This window comes from Amblyomma maculatum, chromosome 9 (genome assembly GCF_055883805.1).
Source record: "Amblyomma maculatum isolate TAMU_Amacu chromosome 9, ASM5588380v1, whole genome shotgun sequence".
Lineage (NCBI taxonomy): Eukaryota > Metazoa > Arthropoda > Arachnida > Ixodida > Ixodidae > Amblyomma > Amblyomma maculatum.
The window spans coordinates 18,655,651-18,680,846 of record NC_139352.1 but is presented as its reverse complement, the minus strand read 5'-3'; the positions used below and the strand labels follow the sequence as shown (position 1 = coordinate 18,680,846).

At 49.5% G+C, this 25,196-nt stretch overlaps 1 long non-coding RNA gene across 1 annotated transcript in view; it reads left to right on the top strand.

Annotated features, from left to right (window-relative positions):
• LOC146178493 (uncharacterized) overlaps nucleotides 1-25,196 on the top strand; it is a 36,061-nt gene that overhangs the window by 7,923 nt on the left and 2,942 nt on the right. The window contains exons 2-3 of the long non-coding RNA XR_014700604.1: nucleotides 5,024-5,145; nucleotides 19,112-23,254. This is a non-coding gene — a long non-coding RNA (uncharacterized LOC146178493). The remainder of the gene's footprint in view (nucleotides 1-5,023; nucleotides 5,146-19,111; nucleotides 23,255-25,196) is intronic.

Below are 25,196 nucleotides of genomic sequence, written 5' to 3'. Positions count from 1 at the left end.
GTGGACTCCCGGTGGTATTTGCCTACATCAACGACATCCTCGTCGCGAGTCGTTCTCTACAGGATCACGAGCGTCACCTCCGGGAACTCTTTCAACGCATCCAAGAGTTTGGTTTGGTCATCAATGCCCAGAAATGTGTTTTCGGCTCTTCTGAGCTCGAGTTCTTCGGCCACCACATCTCGTCGCTGGGAATTCGTCCATTGCCTTCTGACGTCCAGGCTGTTAAGGACTTTCCAGCACCCACTACCCTACGCAAGCTCCATGAGTTCCTGGGCCTAGTGAATTTTTCACGGCGCTTTATTCCGCACTGCGCCGAGCTTCTTCACTCCCCGACTGACCTTCTCCGCACCACCAAGTCCTCATCCTCTGCGATTTCCTGGTCTCCCGAAGCTCAGGCCGCTTTCATGGCTGCAAAACAAGCCCTCGCCGATTTAGTCGTCCTCATTCACCCTTGGACTTCTGTGCCCACTCGCATCATGGTGGATGCTTCTAGCGTGGCCATTGGTTGCGGTTCTCCAGCATCAAATCGGCTCCGAGTGGCATCCACTGGGTTTCTTCTCTCGGAAGCTCCAGGCTGCCGAGACTCACTACAGCGTATTTGGCCGTGAGCTGCTTGCCATCTACTCCACCACCCAGCACCATCGCCACTTCTTGGAAGGCCAGCCATTTTACATTCTCACAGACCATAAGCCTCTGGTGTATGTGTTCTGTATGAAGTCTTCGAAGTATGTCGCCCGTGAACTTTGTCAGCTGGCCTACGTATCGGAGTTCACAACTGATATTTGACATACCAAAGGCACCGACAACGAGGCAGCTGACGCACTTTCACGCATTACCACCATCGGCGTGTCTTCACTTGCTGTGGACTGGCAATCTCTGGCCCGCGCACAGCTTGAAGACCCTGAGCTGCAAGCCCTGCTTCCCACCCCCCGAGCCCTCCGTCTGCAGCTCGTGCCTCATCCGTTTGTACCCGGATCGCTCTGGTGCGACATATCATCGGCTCTACTGCGACCGTTCATCCCGGAGGCCTTTCGTCGTACCATTTTCCATTCCCTCCACGACATCTGCCATCCTAGCATTCGAGCCACGCAGTGCCTCATTACCCAGCGGTACGTCTGGCCGAACATTAACACAGACGTTCGCCAGTGGGCCCGCTCGTGCCTTGCTTGCCAGTCCGCCAAAGTGACACGCCATACCAAGACTCCCCCTCAGTCTTTCCTGCCGCCTGGATTGCGCTTTGACCATATTCACCTTGACCTGGTTGGACCGCTTCCCCCCTCTCAGGGCTACAAGTATATTTTGACGATGGTTGACCGCTTCACCCGTTGGCCCGAAGCCATGCCAATTCCGGACATTACTGCGCAAACAGTTGCCTGAGCTTTCGTTTCAGCGTGGGTTTCCAGCTTCGGCTGCCCCGGCATTGTTACCACGGATCGCGGCCGTCAGTTCGAATATGCCCTCTTCACTTCGCTCACATGGCTACTCGGCACTAAACGCTGCCGCACCACATCATACCATCCTTGTTCCAACGGCATGGTCGAGCAGCTCCATCGCCAGCTCAAGGCTGCCCTCACTGCGCGCCTGGATCACGAGCACTGGGTCGACCACCTCCCTATGGTGCTCCTAGGCCTACGTGCCGTCCTGCGTCGTGACCTTGGCTGCTCGGCAGTCGAACTAGTTTTCGGTACATCCCTGCGGCTTCCTGGAGACTTGTTCGTATCTTCGGCTCCCTCGTCCCAGCCCTTACAATACCTTCATTGCCTACAAGACGTTCATCAGCATCTGTGCCCAGTGCCGCCTCGCTCATCTGCCCATCAAGTCTTTGTGCACCCAGACCTTGCTTCCTCGACGCATGTGTTTCTCAAGCAAAATGCTTTAAAGGCACCTCTTACCCCCTCATACGACGGCCTGTACCACGTCCTCAACAGGATGACAAAGTCGGCGACAATTCTGCTGGATGGTCGTGAAGAGATCGTCTCTCTAGATCGCCTCAAACCTGCGTACCTCGAGACACCTCCCCAGGAGCTCCCCTCAGATGTTTCCGGCTTATCTGCATACCTGCTTGCCACCGTGTAACCCCCATCTCTGGCCCGTCGGCGCGTACAGCACCAGAACCCCTATGTGGAATGTACCAAAGGTTTTGTTTATTCGCTGTCCGTTACATGGAATAAATAATACATTGGGAAGGTGCAGGAAAGAAATGTTACTAGAACGCAAAACGAATTTCGTGCAAGCATATGCAGAAACCTAGGGACTCATTGCAAATCCTTCAGAAACATGTGCAGCTTAGCTCATCAGTTGCAAAGTATTGGTTAAACATAAAGAGTACTTCGCCCACGAAATCATCGAGGCGGCTTCAATAGCGAGGCTGCGTGACTATTTCATCAGCAAACCTTCTGTTGTGTTGACAAAGAAGGAATTTGCCCTGTTAAGAGTTTGATTCACCTCCGTGGTTACAAATCTTCAGTTGTCATCAAAGTGCTTAGGTAGAGACAGTTGGAAAACTGCGTGGTGTGAAGTGGGTCAAAACAATCGCTGGTCCGGCGTGAGTTGATCGCAAAGCGACCACTGCGCCCCTCTCCCCTGCTGCGATAGATGGGGGAGGCCATTGAGCTAATACACAGGCAGAAATTTTAAAATACTGCTAACCCTCTTCTTTCAGCAAAGCAACATAAAATAAAATTGCGTTTGCATTTTTTAAACACATCATTGTACGTATGAAACGCCACAGCGTTTGCAGACGTATCTCTAACAGGCAGGTAGCAGATGACACGCTTGAGTGGCATCTGCAACCTCCTTGCTTCAGACTCATCAGTAGACGTGGTGGCTTTCATATGCATTCAAAAGTGTGTTAAAAACGCAAATGCAATTTTATTTTCTGTTGCATTGCTGAAAGAAGAGGGTTAGTAGTATTTTAAAATTTCTGCTTGTGTATTAGCTCAGTGGCCTCGCCCATCTACCACAGCTCCCCCGCTGCGGTCGCTTTGCGATCAACTCACGCCGGACCGGTGATTGTTTGGGCCCACTTTGCAGCGGGGCGCGTCAGCAGTTTTCCAACTGTCTATATATAATAATGTTGGTTGTCATTTTAGATTGCTCGAGTGATGCAGCTGTGACGCTTGTGCTTTGGCGGTGGTTCAAATGTTATAAGTCATGTTTGTTTGAAATGAACTGAGTTGTAAGAGAGTACTTGTCTCTGACCTGTCCCTTTGTTTCGCACCATTTCGTCGCAAATTTTATACTGAGCTCTGCATCAGATCAGAACTGATTCAAGTGCTTGCAAACTTAATTAGACCTCTTGAAGTGAAAAGCCTTTTTTTTATCCTACTGAGGAAGGTTCAAAGAATGTTTCAAAACTGATATCCTTCAATGACAAGGTTGCTGATAGATCACTTTTCATTTCAATTTCCAGGCTCAGGAGACAATTCAAAGCAGCCACTATTGGCCTTAAAGAGGCCAACAGGTTGGGAGCTTCTGTCGTGTTTGTCTCCACTCGTTCCCTCACAAAGGTTTTTCACTCTCCTGCCCGGTTGTCTAGCCTCTGCAAGACAAATTCCCCTTCCTCCTCCGCGTTTGGCGGGAGGTGGGGCGTGGCACTTTGCGTGCGCGAAAAAAAAAACACACACACAAAAACGGGCGAGGGAGGCGCACCTCTAGATTCAGTCCGGCCGTGACGAGGGAAAAGCGCGCAGCAAGCGGTAGACACCCATCTTTCACCCTCAAACAGCGAGATGAACCAATGGACGTCGTTTTCGACTAAGGCGTATAGCTGCGGCTCGACGGGCCAGCGCAGGGAACAGGGAAGCTGGCTTCCCGAAGGAGAATGAGAGAGCTTTGATTTATATTTTCGTTGCTTTGCGGCACGCATGTCACTGTAGCATATTGCACAGACTATCTCCAGTACCTGATCGAAACACTGGGCTCCTTTGCTTAAAAGGTCCTTCCCTGGACAGTGGCCCTTTAAGTGGTGTCTTGGCGCTAAAAAAGCACCGTGCCACGCCGGCTTCCGCCTAAACGTGGAAGACGACTGCCACCCCTCGGTTGTGTGGTTCAGAATGTTTCCTTTATGCGGCCGCAACAAAACACTTAAGAGCCACGGACTCTGGACGCACTTTAGTTAAGAATGTTACAGGTGGCAATGATTAGTATGATAATGGGTGATAATACGTAATAGATGACATTTGGAGTCGTTTAGTTATGAGCAAGAGGCAAGGAGAAGGGTGGAGAGAAGATTCTTTTTTGTTATATTCTGCACTTTCCCGGTCGTTGCCCTCTTTTCTACCAGCGACAGCAGTTGCTATTAGGGAGACCACATGCTTGACCTCTGCATTTCTGAGCTCGCTTCGGCCCTCTGTAGCAGTCATATTACCTTAGGCGTGGGTAGTCTTCCCTCTATAAAAAGTGCAGTCAACAGCTGCATGGAAGTTTTCACGCCAGAAAACGGCATGCAGGACCTTTCATATCACCACTTTATGACTGCAGGCAGCATCCCGTTAGAAACGAGACCCTAAATGAGATGGCACTTTCATGTGCGGCTGCCCTCACATTTTTCTTTCATGCTTATTTTTTTTGTTTTTTGGCTGACAATAATTGATTTAGTTATCTAAGTGAGCAAGTTTGAGCCTTCGACATTCTGCTGCTTTTGAAGCTGACGTCATAAGCTTGATGAGAATAAATGATGCAGAGCTGATTGTCTGAAGTCTCCAGTGATGTTTGGTCAAGGTGCCCCAGTTAACGCAAAGATGTTTAAGATTGGTAGATAGATCTTAGGTCGCGAGGGAGAGTTGACAATTCGCTGAGTGTGCGAAGCTACCTTGTCCCACTATACAATGCTTTGGAGTGCTGCAGTCTTTGTCCATGCACTTTTTGCGTGAAGTAGAGTTCAATGAATTGGACACAGTTTGAGATCACTGCGTTCACTGAGACGTCAGAACGAGCAAGAATGAAGTCCTCAAACCTTGAGTACTCTGTTCTATCCATTCATGGAGCCGCTATTTGAATGGCTTCATCATTCCTGCTGCAGGTCCACATCTCCACGGCGCCACATCACTAAAGAGCCACTGTGTCCATGGGCTGTTGCATCTCTGTGGACCTACCGCCTGTCCAAGGCCGTTCCACCGTATCACTTGGAAAACTCATTTCAAGGTATTCATACTTCTGTTCAATGTGAATTGTGTTTAGGGCTCCGCATAGGTTTTGAAATACAAACGCAGCACGACTTAAAAACAACAGTGGTTCAGGAAAGCTGAAACTGGTTTTTAAGGAAGCCAAACAAAAATGAAGTGTGTAAAAAATTTCTCGTACTTGTTGATGCCAACACCTCATCACCAGTGGGACATATGCAATGCAAAGACTGCAAAAGCTTCTAGAGTTACGATGGAGGCAAAACAAGGACATCCCATCTGAGTTCTCACAAATGCAAATCAATGTCAGTGTGTGCTGACATTACGTCATTCTTCAGTGAAAAGAAACCAGGGGTTCCTGCCATTGTCAAGGGAAGCTTGACATCTTGTATTCGTCGGTGCGCTAAAGACATGAGGCTATTTGATGTCGTTTGTGACGATGGATTTTTGAAGGTTGCCGATGAACGGATCGCTGTCAGTGTGCGGTATGGCAGCAAATCTGCAAAATAATAATAATTGGTCCACGGGAAGGGAAAGGCGCAGTATCTGTCAGACTTGTTTCTGTGGACACCTGAACCACGCTGTAAGAAAAGGGAGGAAGGTGGGAGTGAAAGTGGAAAGTGCGTGCTTCCAGATCCTATGACTGTGTCCCATAACATTAGTGACATGGCCAGTGTACTGCGCGAAGCATTAAAGCTAAGCATCGAAGCTTCATTGGAGGAAGGTCGCTGTTGCTTCGCTGTGGACGTGTGGACGTGGAGGTTTCATACATTACTGCAACTGCCCAGTACGTTGATGACAACTGGGAGTTGAAAAGCCTGGTCTTGTCTATGGGCGACTTCCTCCTGAGAAAAAAATAGGAGAGAACACTCAGAAGGAACTTCCGTGCCAATTCGCGAAGATGGGTTTTCACAAAGCCCTCTTAAAGAATTCTGTCTTTGTCATTGATCAGGGTGCCAATATTATCAGTGCTCTCCACCCTTACACTAGAATTAGTTGAAATGCTGACACTGTGAACGCTGTACTGCGGCACACTTTTGATGATGTCTACCTTTCTGAAGAGCTACCTGAGCTGCTTGAGCAAATGCTGAAAGTGAAGGCTTTCATGACCTTTTTAAAACACAGCTGCTTCGTAGGCCAGCTTCCCCACATTGTGTGCCAGGAAGTGAGCACGAGATGAAATTCAAAATTCGCAATGATAAGGTCAGTATTGACCCAAACCAGGACCTTGAAGCCTTGCTCGAATCTAGAGGGAACTCACTGACGGAGGATGCCAGCAAGGCAACATTGAGGGTATTTGCTGACTTCCTTGAGCCGTTCAAAGAGGCAGGTGATGAGCTTGAACTAGACAAGCAGCCAACATTGCCTCATGTCCTTCTTTACTTTATGAAGCTGAAGAAATGCCTTGCACCTTCTACAGCCAACTCAAAAATTGCCACCTCTGAAGAGAAGAGCGATACAGTTATCCAAGAGTAGAATGAAGCTCGGGGAGTTTTACAAAACCAACATTTCCGCGGCCTCCTTTCTGTCGGCTCCCTGTGCTTGATGAAGTGCAACGCAATGCAGTTTACGAGAAAGTGAGGGAAATGCTATTGAATATGCCATCACTTTCTGCAGGAGCAGGAGAAGAAACTACCGGCAATTGATTATCATGCGCGAATGTCAAAAGCTGATGGATGAGTTTCAGATGTGGTACGACACCTCCAAAGGGGATGAAAGCGAGCTGGACAGCTACCTTCATGACACTGCCAAATGCAGCAGCGGCAATGACAGCGTGCTGCAGGGGTGGGAGGCTCATGCCGAAAAGATTCCATGCCTTTCTCTCCTGGCTAAGAAAGTTTTGTGCATACCAGCTAAAAGTGCTAGCAGCGAAAGGAACTTTAGTGCCGCTGGTTTTATGTTTCAGGAACAAAGAACCTGCTTGAGGCCAGATACTCTGGACAATCTTTTGCTTTTGCACAAAAACATGTAGATTTGTAACTTCGAATAATACAGTTGCCGACCGTTTTTTCGGACTCGGTGGGACCTGGGTAATGGTCCGAATAATCGAACAGTCTGAGAAATTCGTGTACTTGAAAAAAAAATCACTGTCATGTGAAAAACCAGCTTTAGAAATCATCAACTTCGCCGCTCGCCGCGCTTCGTTTATATGTCGATAATAGGAAGTTATAGCATACCGCGATTTTGCTACTATACTCCCGGACAAGTTTTTGTGGCTATGCAGCCAAAGGCACAAAGCCAAAACGCATCAGCTCACTGCGCACGAGAATATAGTCCCTTGATAAATTATGTGGATCGTGCTCTGGAATGTTATGTCAGTACAGAAATGCCTATGTTCTTATTACATCAAGATTGTACTACAATATATGTTAGTACACCATTAGTGCAGTGCGTTTTAATATCGGTGCACAACAACCGTGTAAACAGCATGGCTGGGCCATCTGCCGGGGATCTCCCGAAGCATACATTGGCTGCTGTCGGTTTCTGTGCACTTTTGCAATGCGTTTGCATCGGCAGTGTACGTGGCACGTGATATTCATTAACTGTGAATATACGTTCACTTAGACCTTTATTAGTGTAAAGAAAAACATTTCTGCTTTGTTGGAAGCTCGGAAGCCATTATTTCAAGTAAAAGCGGAGCTAAAGCCGGAACCATACCTGAAGCTAGATATGTCAGAACTACATGGTGTAGTAACACCATGACGAAAGCTCCGCCCCCGTAGCTTTGGCTCCATAGCCAGAAAAACTTGTCCGCTAGTATATGGTCGGCTTCCGCGCGCCGCCGGGCCCGGCCGCCAGTGCGGGTGCGCTGACTGGTGTTGACGCGGTAGGCGTGCAGGCCGCCAGGAAGCATGCAACTCACTCAAGGTTGTCACCGCATGTGCAGTGGGGCCCCGCTGAAGTGGATCATGCTAAGCTGTAACTGTAAGCTGTCACGGCGACGCGCAGATAATGCCCGCTGCGACCGAATGCACGTGCCCGCTGCGCGAGGCAATAACATTCAGTTCCTGTTTGCATGGCTAACAACGGTAGCAAAGACTGCAAGATGAACTCGCGGGAAAAAAACGAGTGGAACAAGAGCCTACACAAATGCGCTACCCCCCCCCCCCCCTATTTTCTTTTCTTAGTGGGTGGCTGAAATCAGTGGCAGGCGGCTGCCTCGGAGTGCGCTGTGGCGGATGGGGCTCATGCTTCATTTTTTTGTCCGATTGCGTCCTTTAGACTACCACGATGACAAGGCTGAGCATTCCCTTATTGTCATTGCCTCCAACGGCAGCGATACACAAAGAGCCGGTAAAGCTAGTCCATCTGAATGACTTGCTTCACCTATAAGCTTTCCCGGTCACATAAAACCGGGTTGTTTGCAAAAACAACGTCTGCTCGCGTCTATTTCATGCCTAAAAAAAAAAAAAATAAAAGAACTTTCGGCCAAAAAACAATCTCCACAGTGTTGCTGGCGCAAATTTGTTTCGAAAAATCAAAACACTGTCCTCGGCTACGGGAGGTGGTGGGTTTGACTCCCACTGCCGGCCGGACACCCACCGGTTTTCTCAAATGAGTACAAGCTATGGCCCGGCCTGGTGCTCGGCTTACCACGGCTCATAGCTTGGGAAAGGAGCCTGTGCCTTCTAAGCCCAACTCTGTGAGCCATAAAAGGGGCAACATAAGGGCTGCTGCCGTGCGAGGCGGACTTATGGTTGTCCGATGGCGGAATGAATCACTGGCCCATCGGCGCAACTATTTGGGTCATGATCCCTTTCCCAAGCATCATCCCAGAAGAGCCGAGCACCAGGCCGGGGAAAAGCTTGTACCCGTTTAAAATTACAAGGGTTCAATGCCCAAATATTGAGCGAAAGCATTAGCTGCGGGTGTTCTTCTTCTCTTTTTCTACTTCCTCAGACCAAATATTAAGCCCCGCTTTAACCAAGCTGTATACACTTGCCTTAGTGGCCTTGTGGGGATTCACAATCTTCTGCCTCCATTATAACGACAGCGCCTAGTTAACACGTGTGACTACGTGCGCTAACGAGGTTGGCGGAGGAGAGGGCACACTGGCTACTCCCCATCGCCTCTGAGATCTCCTCTTCAGTTCCGAGTGGAGGAGCGCATCTGTAGCAACTGACTCGGGGCTCTTCAGTGGTGGAGCGCACACGCGTGGTTCATGATTTCCGCCGAGGAGACCACCGCCGTCACCGAGAATCGCCTGCTCACCGTATGCACTTACCGCAACGGATGTGAGCGCGAAGCCGTGCCTGGTGAGCAGACTCTTCCTCTCATCTCCTTGCGCGTGCTTCCTCGTTAGGTGGTTTATTTCACCCCCGTATGCTGCGTTCACTTGCTGCAGCGGTTGTATTTGTGTGCTGCTGATTTGCCATGTGCAACTGCTTGGGCAAATTAAATCTTGTTTGAGTGCGCAACTCGTGTTTGTCCCCTCTGGCTCGAACCCGCCGCAGTAACGACTTCTCGCACTGTGGGTTGGGAGTCACAGCTCTGTCTGTTAGGGCTGCACGTCGGGACTGTAGCGTCTAGCCCCCCCGTGGCGCATTCTTGCGAGAATTAACCGCCATATTCTTGGCGCCCACCGTGGGGCCGCAGGTGGGACAAATCGAGTGTCTGTGTGTGTACGACTACTGACACATAGACTAGCCATGGCAGTGAGCTGGGCTGACTTTTCAGTCTCTTCTAATACTGCAGTGATGATTGCACAAAGGCAAGAAAGCAAAACCACCATAACCTTTTGTAGCAACTCGCGTGGCATGCGTCCGGCACGTGCCGAAGAGAAGGAAGCAACGCCGGCACGAGAGCTTAGGAACGCTCGCGACCTTCGCCTCGGCAGGACGCTGCCATCGTTACCTCTTCATCTTCTTCTCAAATAAATGTGGCCGCGGTCCCTTATCAGGCAGCAACAACATATCAGCTTATGCCTACCGCAAGTGACCCGTGCGTACGTACATCGCAGCCCACAGCCGCTGTCTTCATCACAGTAAATTTTGCCCTCTCGTGCCGCAAGCTTAGCATGGTATATATCTCTTCGTCACGTTTCCTCCCCAAAACTGGCTCGCCGCAGTGCTTTGCAGCATCCATTCGGCCAGTTCGTTGTGAGCACAAAGCCTTCAGCACCGTCGCATGCACCACCGCCACCCTGGTGAACTAACCACAACTAGCCCGCCCCGTTCAAAATCAGTCTTTGTCAGCCGACCATCGCAGCAGGCAAAAGCGATTCATCGTACCAAACTTCAGTTCTGACAAGCGGAGGATTCAAGGTGCTGCCGCACGCTCCTCAACAATCCCGCTTCCTCTACCGCTACGTTTTACTCAGCCGCGACCTCGTGAACAGCCATTGGTGGAACCTGCTTGCCCCTTGGACTGTGACTTGGACACGAACTTAACATGTACTTATGTGTATAGCCTTCTTGATAGTTTTTTTTTAGAGCAGTGCCTTTTGCTTAAACTGCAAGCTTCTTTTCCTTTTTCTTTTCTTTTTTTTTCGACCAATCGTCTAGGGGAGGAGCCCTGTAGCAACTCGCGTGGCATGTGTCCGACACGTGCCGAAGAGAAGGAAGCAGCGCTGGCACGAGAGCTTAGGAACGCTCACGACCTTCGCCTCGGCCGGACGCTGCCGTCGTCACCTCTTCAGCTTCTCCTCAAATAAATGGGGCCGCGGTCGCCCCTGCCTGGCAATCTCTACACTTTTATTACTGCGAGAGCTTGGGAGCTGACGCTAGCCACAGTGATCTTTGTAATTTTCTGCGAGAGCAGGAGGTCACATGACTCCACCGTTCTGCAGCAGGGTGACACACGGATGCTGGTGTGACGAGCATTCTCTCGTGTTTGGAATTACCATGCTCTACGGGAGAACGGGAAACATTGTAGTGTATGCACTTTTGTGCGCGCACGTTGATGGCATGAGAAGTGTTATTACTATCCTTTCTGCCGCGCCCGTTAGCCAGTTTGTCGCGATAGCTGCAGCCTCAGAGAAGGGGCAGCCTACCCGGCTTCTTTGAGTTTAAGTGGCGACCGTTTTAATTGCATCAGTGTGATGGGGAGCCTAGTCAGCCGAAGGGAACTTTAGGAAAAAAGCGGTAGGATCCTTTTTTTTTATTTTGTTTTTGTCGACTAGTGTTCGACGGGCTCTGGGAGCCGAGCGGCGCAGCCGCGGTGCACATAAGGGTACGCTGGTATTGCTGCCTGTGCGGGTGCTGCACAGCTTGTATTGCTGTGAGCGCGTTGAATTCCTGCCGACTGTACTCCGACAGCACCTTGTGCGACCGTTCTTCCCCACGAGAAGGATACACGAGTCCTTCTAGGTTGGTCACGCCATGCTGAGACGAGCTAATCGCACAACGTGTGCATGGCTGAGCATGCGAGCGGCCCTAAGACTTTTCTTCAAGTTGTGTCATTTCGCTGCCTAGTGATGTGCATGGTGACGTTGTCGAACGGGTAGAACTTGCTCTATAAGTTCGCAACAATGCCACGGTTGCTGTGTAGGACACACGTCGACGCGCGACAGAGCTGCTAGCAAAGGTGGTGGAGCTAGACTTTACACAAAGCGCACCGCAATTCGAGCCCCGCTGCGTGGCCTGAGGAGGACGCACTCCCCCACCAACAGGCAGCTGCAGCTAGAGGCAAGGCTTGGGATTTCGAGCATCGCGCCTCGTTACGACTTGCGCCTACGGCAGACGTAACTGTGACCAATGCGCAAGGAGTAATTTCTTGAGCTGAATATAGATGGGATGCTCTGTCGATATTCAGCGCATTTTGCTTCCAGAGCAAGCGTGCGATTCCTCTTTGGAAAAGACCGAGTGGGGGTAGATTTGAAAAAAAAAAGTAACTAGCGAGAAGACGGCATTGCGGCCAGCAAGGAGGGTAGCTGGCAGAGGCCACTACGACTGTTGCGGCATGGAAGGGCAAGCCGTCCAAGGAGTGGCCGTGTTCCTGCACCCAGAGCCTGCTGTCACCGTCAACCAGGCCAACAAGACAAATGGTTTCCAGTCGGCCACGGAGCAGGTGAGCCGGAGTTCGCAGAATGGGCCCCTGCGTCTGCCACAGCGAAATCGGCAGCAAAGAGGCAGCCTTGGCATCACTCAAGACCCACTGTCGCGGCTTCACCAGAGGGAGCAGCTTGGCCCCCGTTGCCCTCATCCTTGGCTGCGTCGGCAACATCAGGGAAAGGAGGCAAGCCAAGAGCAAGTGGTTGGCCCGCTGACGGGAGGCCTGCTGTAAACTATGCAACAGGACGACGCAGTGCTGCCCGCATCCCTCGCCCCTCTGGCAGGTTGCCCCGGCCGACTCAAGGCCGTCTGCGGTGAAGGAGGGGAATGTGCGGTTGCTGCTGTCGCCGCACGTGTGTTCTGGCTCCATGGTCATCTCCAGTGATTGTCGGCCTAGCCTCCCCCCACCGATACCCGTGGCTGTGAGCTGTCTGCAACTTTTTATATATTGGCACTTTTGTTTGGATTTGAAAGTTAAACGGAGTCTAGCCGGCCCCACTCAGTATCTTCCTCGGTGAACGCGGCTACTTTTAGCCATACGGCGGTTTTAAAGAGGGAGGGATGTGGGGATTCACAATCCCCTGCCTCCATTATAACGACCACGCGTAGTTAGCACGCATGATTACACGCTCGTTGAGGAGGTTGGTGGAGGAGAGGGCACACTGGCCACCCCCCATCGCCTCCGAGTCTCCCTCAGTGACGCTGCCTTCCCTCTTTCCTCCCGGCGTAACCCAGAGACCTCCTCTTCAGTTCCGAGTGGAGGAGCGCGTCTGTATCAACTGACTCGGGGCTCTTCGGCGGTTGCGCGCACACGCGCGGTTCATGATTTCCGCCGAGGAGATCACCGCCGTCACCGAGAATCGCCCACTCACTGTATGCACTTACCGCAATGGGATGTGAGCGTAAAGCCGCGCCTGTTGAGCAGACTCTTCCTGTCACCTCCTTGCGCGTGCTTCCTCATTAGGTGGTTTATTTCACCCCCGTACGCGGCGTTCGCTTGCTACGGCAGTTGTATTTGTGTGCTGTTGGTTTGCCGTGTACAACTGCTCGGGCAAATTAAAGCTTGTTCGAGTGCACAACTCGTGTTTGTCCCCTTTGGCCCAAACCCACCGCAGTGGCGACTTCTCGCACCGCAGGTTGGGGGTCACGCTCTGTCTGCTAAGGCTGGCACGTCGGGGCTAGAAGGCGACTAGCCCCCTCCCCCTCGTGGTGCATTCTTGCGAGAATTAACCCCCATAACCTAAAGGGGTAACATGAATACCAGGGTCGTACAAGGCTGATTCTGACATAACCGTTCCATCAGAAATGAGAGACCCAAGTTGGCAGCTCCTGCCGACCGCTTGAGTTAGTAGCCCAGCTCTCACCCTAGTGTCACGTGGGTAAGACGTGGCTACTGGCTGCGCTACGCTGAAGTCTCTAAACCTAGAGTAGAATTGCTTTCGCTATAAAAACCGCTGGGTACCCGGCAGCACCAGGCATCGAACCTGGTACCTCCCGAATACGAGGCGGATGCTCTACCACAAGGCCACGCTTCGGTACAAAGAAGAGTTACAACGCACCAAACAGTATCCCCCGGGCTTATATGGAATCGCCCAGGCCGAGCCCCTTCCTAAGAGTTGAGTCCTGTAAATGACGGACACCGATGCCAGGGACCACTCTTGTATCGGTTTACGTCTGGTCATCGTCGAGCTGCAAGACGCATTCTGTCAGCTCTCCCACCGTGCGTGACGGACTTGCCTACTACTGCCACCGCGTGGGTCATGTTGTGGGTTGCACCCACGTGCTCGGGCAGGCGGGGTCGCAACACTTGCGGTGCACTTCCATGATGTGCACCCCTGCCAGACGCCTTCGCTTCCCCGATTTCTGTAACTCTCTTCATGCCGCGCTCCAAGCGAGAGCCCGATTCTACCAAATTTTGGCAAGCGTCTTGGTTTAGACGCCGGCCCCGTTGCAAAACTCTTCAGGACCTACCTACGTACCGGAAGCGCGAGTGGAGGCTTCATCCTCCATCCCTATGGTCTCACAGCGGTACTACTGACAGACTCTCAAAGTATGCTTGCACCAGTTCTGCTTTCACTTCGTCTTCACTCTCTTAGCCTACTGAGACGCCCGCAGGCCGTCAGCGTTTCCCAGGACGGCTCTGGTTTCCCAGATGAGGAGTAAAGACAGTCTCTAACAGCGCCCCCAAACATCCTCGCGGGCTGGGTTATACAGGGTTGCCCCTACCTCTGACGACTTTAGTCAGTGGGGATGCCCCTGCGGCGTCCCTACATAGAGACTTAGCCGGCACGGCCCATGCCTGGACTGCACTGGCGGGTAAACTGACTCTTATTTTCCGCTACGAGGAGTGGTCACCTCCAACTCCAACGGCTTCCACCTTGAATTACAGGGAGTCGGGAGCTCCCCAGCCTTATCCCTAGTCCTGTTTCTTGATAGGCTGTAGTTTTCGATGGGCCCCACCGTAGCAGTTCATAAACCCGAGAATCTACCCCATTTTAGTGGGATAGACTTCCTCAGAGTGTACCAGTTTCCGAGGTTCCATTCGGCTGTCTGAGCATTCACCACCGTGGCCTTCTCGATTACAGGAGCGTGCCACTGCTCCCAGCCGTATTCCTCAAGGCTTCATCGCCAATAGTTGCACTCCGCTCGGTTACAGGAGGACGCAGCCCCTCCCAGTGACCAACCAAAAGTCAGTCCACCCATCATTGAAAAAACTGCCTTAGTTTGCTCGATGACAAATTAATGCCACCAGGCTGACCTGTCCCTCTTTGACAGGCCACAGCTGAGTCCTCTTTGCTTCCTCAGAGGGCTCCCAGGTGCCTGTTCATCCGTGTTGTAATACCGCTCCAGCCATCCTGTGGCTTGGTTTTACAGGCTCTCGCCAATCATGGGCCTGGCTATGGGAGGAAGACTTGTGCAACACACTTTCTGTCCCAGACAAGCAGACCCTGAGATCACGTCCCCTAGATCACCCCGAATCACTGTCCGAGAGAACAGTAATTCGTTCTGCCATTGGACAACCATAAGCCCGCCTCGCTTGGCAGAAGCCCATATGTGGCCCTTTTTTTTTCTCGCAAAGTCAGACAGCCGGAAATCCTGACTTGCCCAGGACTGCAGTGATTCTCTGAAAAGTGAACTTCATCAGTGATAATGAACCTTTACGTCTTTCAACACGCTGCTTTAGAGCGTATTGCACTTGAAACTTCAAGGCTTTTCTGAGTTTTTGCGCGTGCAGGACATACTGGTTTTCAGTTTTGAACCCTGTGAAGCACGGTAACTCGAACCACTTTTGCAGGCTGAAGTGTTTGAAACTATTTTGCCCCAGAAGGAGCGCGGCAGGGTTTGCGGAGCCTCTTCCAAGCGCACACCGCTGCGAGAGCCGGGCGCCAGGCCGGGGAACGTTTGTTTCGGCAGCGTACGTGGCACGTCATCATCATCATCATCATCAGCCTGATTATACCCACTGCAGTGAGAAGGCCTCTCCCATATTTCTCCACTCAACCCGGTTTAGTGCTAGCTGCATCCACTTGACCCTTGCGAACTTCTTAATCTCATCCGCCCACCTAACTTTCTGCCGCCCCCTGCTACGCTTTCCTTCCCTTGGAATCCAGTTTGTTACCCTCAGCGACCATCGGTTATCCTCTTTTTGCGCTACATGTCCTGCCCATGTCCATTTCTTCTTAATTTCTACTAGAATGTCGGTAACTTGAGTTATTTCTCTGACCCACTCTGCACGCTTTCTATCTCTTAATGTTACCCCTACCATTTTTCGTTCCATAGCCCTCTGGGTTGTCCTCAACTTAAGTAGAACTCACTTGGTTAGCCTCCACGTTTTTGCCCCATAGGTGAGTACAGGCAAGATGCAACTGTTGTATACTTTCCTCTTGAGCGATACCAGTAAGCTGCTAGTCATAATCTGCGGGTGCTTGCCAAATGCGCTCCATCCCAATCTTATTCTTCTTGTTATTTCCTTTTCATGGTCCGGATCTGCGGTTACTACCTGTCCTAAGTAGACATATTCGCCTGCTACTTCCAGTATTTCGCCACCTAATGTAAACTGCTGTTCCTTCCCGAGGCTGTTGAACATTACTTTAGTCTTCTGCATATTGATTTTCAAGCCTACCTTTCTACTTTTCCTGTCTAGGTCATCAATCATTATTTGTAGTTCATCCCCCGAGTTGCTTAGCAAGGCAATGTCATCAGCAAATCGCAGATTACTATTCTCCATCTACCCTTATCCCTAACTGCTCCCATTCCAAGTCTCTGAATACTTCCTCTAAACAAGCTGTGAATAGTACTGGGGAGATTGTGTCTCCTTGTCTAACACCTTTGTTTATGGGAATTTTGTTACTTTCTTTATGCAGAACTATGGTTGCTGTGCAGCCACTATATATATCTTCCAGCACTTTCACGTACGGCTCGTCTACCCCCTGATTTCGCAATTCCTGCATCACTGCCAAGGTTTCAACTGAGTCAAATGCTTTTTCGTAATCAATGAATGCTATGTATAAGGGCTATTTATATTCCGAGCATTTTTCTATCACCTGATTGATGGTATGGATATGATCGATAGTAGAGTACCGTTTCCGAAACCCTGCTTGATCCTTTGCTTGATTGCAGTCTAAGGTTGTCCTGATTCTATTAGCGATTACCTTAGTAAATACCTTATATGTAACAGACAGTAAGCTGATTGGTCTGTAATTTTTAAGGTCCTTAGAGTCCCCTTTCTTGTGAATGAGGATAATGTTTGCATTCTTCCATGGTTCCGGTACCGTCGATGACACCAGGCACTGCGTATACAGGGTGGCCAGTTTTTCTAGCACAATATCCCCCCCGTCCTTCAGCAAATCTGTAGTTATCTGATCCTCTGATCCTCTCCAGCTGATTTCCCCCTTTTCATAGTTTCTTGTGCTTTCTTGACCTCGTTCTTCGTCACTGGTGGAACGTCTGACTGTTTTTCCCTACCGCCAATCTCATTACGGTCCTGACTACTTTGGCTACTGTAGAGGTCTGTATAGAACTCCTCGGCTACTTTGACTATCTTTTCCATATTAGTGATGATGTTACCCGCCTTGTCCTTTATCGCATACATCTGGTTTTTGCCTATGCCCAATTTCTGCTTTACCGCTTTAAGGCTTCCCCCATTCTTTACAGCATGCTCAATTTTTTCCATGTTATACTTTCTTATATCGGCCACTTCGCGCTTATTGATTAGCTTTGATATCTCGGCTAATTCGATCTGGTCAGTTGGATTGGAAGCTTTCATACTCTGGCGTTTCTTAATCAAATCTTTCGTCTCCTTAGACAGCTTACGGGTATCATCTCTAACTATCCTACCGCCTACTTCTACCGTGCACTCAGTAAGGATATCTCTGAAATTATTGTTCCTTGCCTCTAGGGTAATGTCGCCATCCTCAGTTAGAGCTGAATACCTATTCTACCTAATGAATACCTAATGAATATCACGTGGCGCGTGATATTCATTAACCGTGAATATAAGTTCACTTAGACCTTTATTAGTGCAAATAAAAACATTTCTGCTTCGTTGGAAGCTCGGAAGCCATTGTTTTAAGTAAAGGTGGAACTAAAGCAGGAACCGTACCTGAAGCTAGATATGCCAGAACTACATGGTGTAGTAACACCTTTGGCTCCTTAGTAGCTTTGGCTCCATAGCCAGAAAAACTTGTCCACAAGTATATGGTCGGCTTCCGCGCGCCGCCGGGCCCGGCCGCCAGTGCAGGTGCGCTGACTGGTGTTGACGCGGTAGGCGTGCGGGTCGCCAGGAAGCATGCAACTCGCTCAAGGTGGTCACCGCATGTGCAGTGGTGCCCCGCTGAAGTGGATCGTGCTAAGCTGTAACTGTAAGCTGTCACGGCGATGCGCAGATCATGCTCGCTGCGACCGAACGCACATGCCCGCCGTGTGAGGCAATAACGTTCAGTTTCTGTTTGTATGGCTAACGACGGTAGCAAAGACTGCGAGATGGACTCGCAGGAAAAAAATGAGTGGAACCAGAGCCTATGTGAATGCCCCCCCCCCCCCCCCCCCCCCTTTGTCTCCGCGGGTGGCTGAAGTCACTGATGGGCGGCGGCCAGAGTGCGCTGTAGCGGACGGGGCTCATGCTTCATTTTCCCGTCCGATTGTGCCCGTTAGACTACCACGATGACAAGGCTGAGCATTCCCTTATTGTCATTGCCTCCAACGGCAGCGATACACAAAGAGCCAATAAAGCTAGTCCATCTGAATGACTTGCTTCACCTATAAGTTTTCCCGGCCACATAAAACCGGGTTGTTTTCGACAACAATGTTTGCTCATGTCTATTTCATGCCTAAAAAAAAAAAAAATCTTTCGGTCAAAGAAACAATCTCCACAGTGTTGCTGGCAGCAAATTTGTTTCGAAAAATCGAAACACTGTCCTCTGCTACGGGAGTTGGAAATAATTCTGAAGAAATTCAGTTGCCACTATGACATCTCATGAATTTTTACTGGCAAATAACCTCGAATCAGTTCTCAATTACTGTGTTTACAAAAATGGCCTTATCTGCTAAGTGCCAAGCTTCTGGTTTGCTATAGTTTGTACTCATGCTGCACACATTTTATTCATTTTTAGTAAGTAGTATATTTACATGAATGCAGAGGCTGCACGAGTGACTGTGAGTTCAAGTCTGATGCTTTTCAGTTTACTGTTGGTTTGAGATGTGTAGCAGTCAAAAACTTTGTGTTTACAGTGTAACACTGCACTTTGGGTAGGTCAGTACCTATGAACTCTCAAATAAAAAAAAAGTGCTTCTTTTCTAACTTCATGCTCTCTTTTCACATATGCAGAATTCTTTTTTATGTGCTAGTCAGGGGTATATTCTTTTTATGCATTATACGTCTGTGTGAGTAAAGACCTCTTTACTCCTGGTTAACTGTGTTTAAGTGGGTCCAGGTAATAAAACAATGATGTATATTTGTTGCATTTTAAGATATGCATGCTTTGCTTCATTGTGCAGGTTTGGAAGCAGCTCCTAGCTGCAGTGGTGTGCCACTTCATCATAAAGTGCAAGCAGGAGGGAAGTGCCACGTCGTGTGCCCTGCGTCAGGGCCCACCACAGGGCTCTCACTTGATAGAGTGCCCTTTTCGGGGCTTCCATTACAGCATGTGCTTTGCACACAGCAGCAACCTTACAAAACACCTTCAAATGCATACTGGCAAACCATACCAATGCAGTCAGTGTGGCAAGAATTTCAGAGTGAGCTGTGACCTGACACGCCACATTGACACACACACACAGGCGAGAGGCCGCACCACTGCCATTTGTGTCCCATCAAAAATGCACACTTTAGTCATTTGCAATCACAAAAGAATAGAACGTTGTAGTGTCTTGCACAACTGCATTTGCTTTCATATTGCATCTCATATACTCAAAGGAGAAAATGGCAGCCTAAAGTTATCTGCTGTTTATTAATGGTGCACGAGCATCCTGTAGTACAGTTTGCAGCCAGTTGTAATGCATGCATATTTAGTGCCTGCCTGTTTGACCGGTAGGTCTTTGTAAAAGTGATGCAGGGGGATAATGTAATGAAATTTGGTAAAGTCTCCTGCTAGTCCGATATTTTCAATGAGTTACAGGATGTAATTAAATTTGAATTAATGCTAGAGTTTTGAGGTTTTGTTTGTTAGCCTTTAACATGGTTTCTTTGTTTAGTTTTGAAAGCAGTAAAAAAGCTTGAAATTTCTTCTTGGAAAACAACAGACTGTGAAGAACGTATGATAATTTGATACAAGACGAAGAAAGAAAACGACGTTTGGAGAAAGAAGAAGAAAAAAAACGTGAAGGTTGGCTCGAGGAGCGCGAGGCACGAGCAGGGGAGAACAGGCGAGCAGCGGAGCCGATCGGCTGTCCAAGGAGCTCGGAGCGGTGCGTCTTCTGCCAGGCCTGACCCGGGGATCCAGACCTGGGGCCTGCCGGCCGTATCCTGTCCTGTTCTCCTGTCGTCCACGAAACTCGGAACGGTGGTCGGGCCCGGGAGTGCCACAGCGCCAGCTCTTCACTGGCACGAGCGTTCGGCGCCGTGCTGAGCCCAGGCACGTCGGGGAGGCCTGACGCATCGGCCGTGGAAAGGCACCTCGAGGCCTCTTGCCTCTACTGGGCCCCGTCCGGTGGCCTAGCCTTCCGCTGGGCTTACTGAGGCCCTTCTGCACCGACCCTTCAAACCTCTGACTACCTGGAGCGTCTGCACCGCAATCCAACAACTTGGTGACTTTTTGACAATTTGTGTTTTGCCATCGTCCCACTTGTTCGTTCTACATTCGTCCCGTCCATGTCTGTATATAAAAGTATTCGTTGTTAGCTTGGTCAGTCTGGTCGTCTATTTAGATTGCTGTTTCTGAATAAGCCACAGAATAAGGTGGCCAGAAGATTTAAAGAAAAGAACCTCACAATTTTGGCGTCCACGGCAGGACCAGACCGGCCAAGCAGCATTTTCCCGCGGCTAGAGATTGGAGAAAAATGAGTGCACCAGAGTTGCTCGCGGTAGGGGAACGTATAGGTTTGCAGGGCATCGAGTTGCGCGAGTGGGTGGAGAAAGAATTGCAGAAGGCAAGGGAAGACAAAGCTGCCGAATGCGAAGAGAGAGCTGCAGAACGTGAAGCGGCGAAGCAGCGCTTGGAGCAAGAAAACCAGAATTTGCAGCTACGAGTACGACTTGCGGAATTGGGAGAAAACGCCCCTACTGCTGGAAGTGCTCAGCACGGTACCGTACCAGCTCCGTCTTTCCCAATTAGTCCTCATGGATTGATTTCACTGTTTAATGAGGAAAGGGACGATTTGGACGCGTATTTGAAGCGTTTTGAACATGTCGCCATTGGCCAGGGCTGGCCGAAAGAGAAGTGGGCCACGGCTTTGAGTCTGCTTCGGCGAAGAAGCTCTCAGAGTCTTTGGACGACTCTCTCCTGAGGACTCAGTCAATTACGATGTAGCGAAACTTGCCTTACTTCGGAGGTTTCGGTTCACGGCTGAGGGCTACAGAGAGAAGTTTCGTGGAAGCAAGCCGCAAGATGGTGAGACAGCTTCCCAGTACACCACAAGGCTGTTAAGTTTTTTTGACCGCTGGGTTGAGATGCGAGGGCAAGGTCGCACGTTTGAAGTGGTTCGGGACATGATAGTGGCTGAGCAGTTTTTAAACAGCTGTCACGATCGTTTAGTTCTCTTCTTGCGAGAACGTGATTGTAAAACGGTGGACGAGATTGCTGAGGCCGCCGATCACTTTCTTGAGGCTCAGCGACAGAATAACCTCGCGATTTTTAAAGATAGAGCTGAGCAGAATTCTGCTAAACCGCAGGACGCAGCCCCAAACCCAAAGACTAGAATTCGATGCTTCATCTGTGAAGAGATCGGACATAGGTCGGCGGATTGCCGTAAAAAACCGAAGCCCCCATATTGCACATTATGTCGCAAATCTGGGCATGAAACCCAGTTGTGTCGATACGGAAATTCAAATGACCGGGAGACGTCTGCTTGCTGCACGTCCCCTCGAGATTCCCGCCCTGGTCCTCAGCTGGGAACAACATGCCTAGAAGTTCGAAGGGACGATTAGGCTCTTAGTCCATCTCACTAAGTATTAACAACATGCCAGTGGAACATGGAGAAGTGTTCGGACAAGCAGTGTCGGTGCTGCGCGACACTGGTGCGTCAGGCTTTGGTGCCCGAGGCTGCATATACCGGTGAGCGAGCATCTTTACGTTTAGCGGATGGTTCTGTCATCGAAGCGCCTGAGGCGGAGGTTATTATCAAGTCGCCATACTTCACAGGCAAAGCTATTGCTAGGTGCCTGCCGACGCCATTATATGACGTAATTATCGGCAACGTTCCGGGTGCAAGCGTCCCATTCGCTGACGCTCCAACAGTCTTGACGGGCCAGAGAAGCATACCTGCCAGTGATGATGGGTCCAGTGCTTCTTTCCAGGTTCTGGCGGCGAAAGTCTCAGGGACTGGTTTGGATGCCACTCAAACCGTACTCCACTTATCTCGGTCTGTTTTTCGCAAGAAACAAGAGGACGCCAGCTTAGACGTGTGTCGTCGCAAGCTTAAGGAAACCTATCACGGAAAAGGGCAGACGGCCTACACCTTCCATCTAAGTGACGGCATTTTGTACCGGACCTATCAACTTTGTCCAGGAAAAACAATTGAACAAGCGGTCGTTCCGAAGGTTTTGCGCTGTCAGGTCCTCGTGCAGGCACATGGAAGTGCACTTGTCCGCCACCAGGGTGTCAGAAAAACTACCGCAAGAGTGCTTGATGACTTTTACTGGCCAGGGGTGCAAGCTGACATTAAGCGATTTGTGAGGTCGTGCGATGTGTTTCAGAGGACTGTCCCGAAAGGAAACCTGAGGAACGCTCCATTAGGACACATGTCCATTAACACAAAAAGCTACGAAGAGCGCCAGCCAGTGAATGCCCTACAAACTTCATCCTTCTTAGTTCTTGATAATGTCGAGTCGAAAACTCCGTTGTCAACGTGCAGTGAAGAACCTTGGTCCCAGAGTGGACTGGGGAACCAAGACTCGATACAGAATAGTCAACTGTTGAATCGAGAATGATACGGGAGACAATGTTAATTTCTGTGCTGTCTTCCAATGCCGTTGGAGATATATCGTCTTAGAGCACATTTCGTACAAAGCTTCTGGAGGTGTTGTCGTGCTGTTCATAGTATGTTTCTAAGAGTTTATTTCTTCTGACAAGTGTTGAGTGAGTGTTAATGTTACTTGTATTAGTACGAATGTTTTTTTTATTTTGTGTGCGCCAGTGACTCAGACTCTCAGCAGACAATAGCAATGGTGTGGCCACTCTGTGGGGTGTGCAGTGATGGGTGCAGCAGTGTTGTGGTGTGCGGTCGTCCTCCGAAAGAGTGCATCAGTGTCATGGCCCCAAGTTTTTTTTTTCCCGAAAAAAAAAAACTTCTCAAAGGGGGGGCATATTTGTGAAGAACGTATGATAATTTGATACAAGACGAAGAAAGAAAACGACGTTTGGAGAAAGAAGAAGAAAAAAAACGTGAAGGTTGGCTCGAGGAGCGCGAGGCACGAGCAGGGGAGAACAGGCGAGCAGCGGAGCCGATCGGCTGTCCAAGGAGCTCGGACACAGACACAGCAGGGTAGGGGCTAATTTGCATGTGTATTTTCGGTACAAGATGCTTTCTTGGGTCTATCCTTCATTTTCTATTGCATGTCGTAGTTTGTCTGAAGAATCCTGCATAGAGGATCACTTGCCGCTTGAAAGCTGCACTGTATTATTGCTGAGGTTGCGGTAGCATGTTGGGGTCGGTCGGGCACATAAACCGTGCACAGCATTGACAGTGATCAGATGCCAAAGAAGCGAAATGCAGAAATGCCGACTAGTGGAAAAAATACACGAAGAAGCTTTCGAGAGCGTGTGGCTGGTCACGTCGTTGGGATTGCATCTGAGGCACAGCATTGCCAGTTTTTACGTGAAATTCCCGTGGTTCGTTTACAAAGCGTTTCTGTGATATGTAAAAAAAGAGTTTACAGTACCTGGCATCATGGCCAGGCTAGGAGAAAGAATGTGCAGTCATGCAGATATCCGTGGAGGCGGTGCCTGAGCCTTTACGCACTTGTACTCTTGGTGTGGCCACCACCTTTGACTTTTCACTTTGCTGAGGCTCTCCGTTGTTCTAGCTACCGTTGAGGGCTGGCTCACAATCAACTGCATAAAGGCAATGCATGCAGATTTGCCCCCTTCTCTTTTTCTCATTATTTTTCTCTTCTTTTCTTAAGTGTAAGCTGTTGTTACACATTCCAGCAGCAAAAGCAGTGAAAGCTAGCTGTTGAATTTGCCACATGTGTCGTTTGCACTGAAGCAAGGCACATTAATTAAACTTGAGTCCCTTGTTGCAATCATAGACATTCTTGTCAGTTTGTGTTTTATCCTCATGAAGCTTGTGTGGAGTTCTGTTAAACTTTCAGTAATTCAGCACTAGCAAAGAGGTAGTTGGCATGCGAGTTCATTATATCACTGTCAGTTGCTTCAACCGATTCATTACATCCAGTTTTCAAATACACACACCTCTATGGCAGTGGTGTTGGGGAATAGAAAAATTTTTTAACATCGAGGAATTCGCTACATGGAGACTCGCTACATTGATGTTTTCGTGTATAATTGCAGTCTCATTTGACTGTATAGTGTTTTGCAATTCACAGAAAGCGTTTCATACCCATGAATGTGTCAAACCCCGTACCTCAAGGTTTTCAAATCCAACTTTCCACTTTACCGAGGAGCCATTCGGAAATGCTAATAGAATCTTCTGTCAGTACGTCTTGTCAGGTAGTTAATTGGTTGCAAAATGCACGAATGCACAGCAATTGAGAATTTCGTGAATGCGTGGAGCAGTAATCGAGAATTTCTCTCAAGAACACAAATTTTTTCTTAGTGAAAATAAGCCCCTTTTTCACCCTACAGTTTTATTCCAATTATTGTGTTTTGCTGGCAAATCTTGTGGGTTCCTCCATGACCTTAATGCGCTATCGCTGGAACACTCAGTGCTTTCGCTGAAGATTGTTCTTTGTGCAGTCCTCTTATATTGCATTAAAACTAAACACTACACCCATGAGTGGCTTTTGACCTCATAGCGGCACAAGTACATCAGGTTCACTGGCGACTACATAGACCATCACACCATTGCTGGAGCCAAGCACACGGTGTGTTTAACTGCACGTTCTCCTGCTGTGCTTGCTATTGGGGTCAACAACTTCTGTTTGCGAACAATGGACAGAATACAGTGCTGTTGCATTCTGCTCTTCAGGTGCATTAGGTGGCTGCAACTTATGGTGTGCTCCCACTAAACTGTGACCACCAATTTAGCCAATGTGGCAACCTGCTTGACCTTGAAGACAGCCTCAACCCAAAATCTAAGTTGAAACCTGGCATGCCAGCACACCTAATTCTCATATAGTCAACCATGTTAAAATGTATGAAGGATCACTGAACAAGGGTAGAGGGGAGAAGCCTCAGCTTGCAGGCGGAGTCAATGTTTCGACAAGTCCACTTGTCGAAACATTGGCTTGACCTGCGAACTGAGG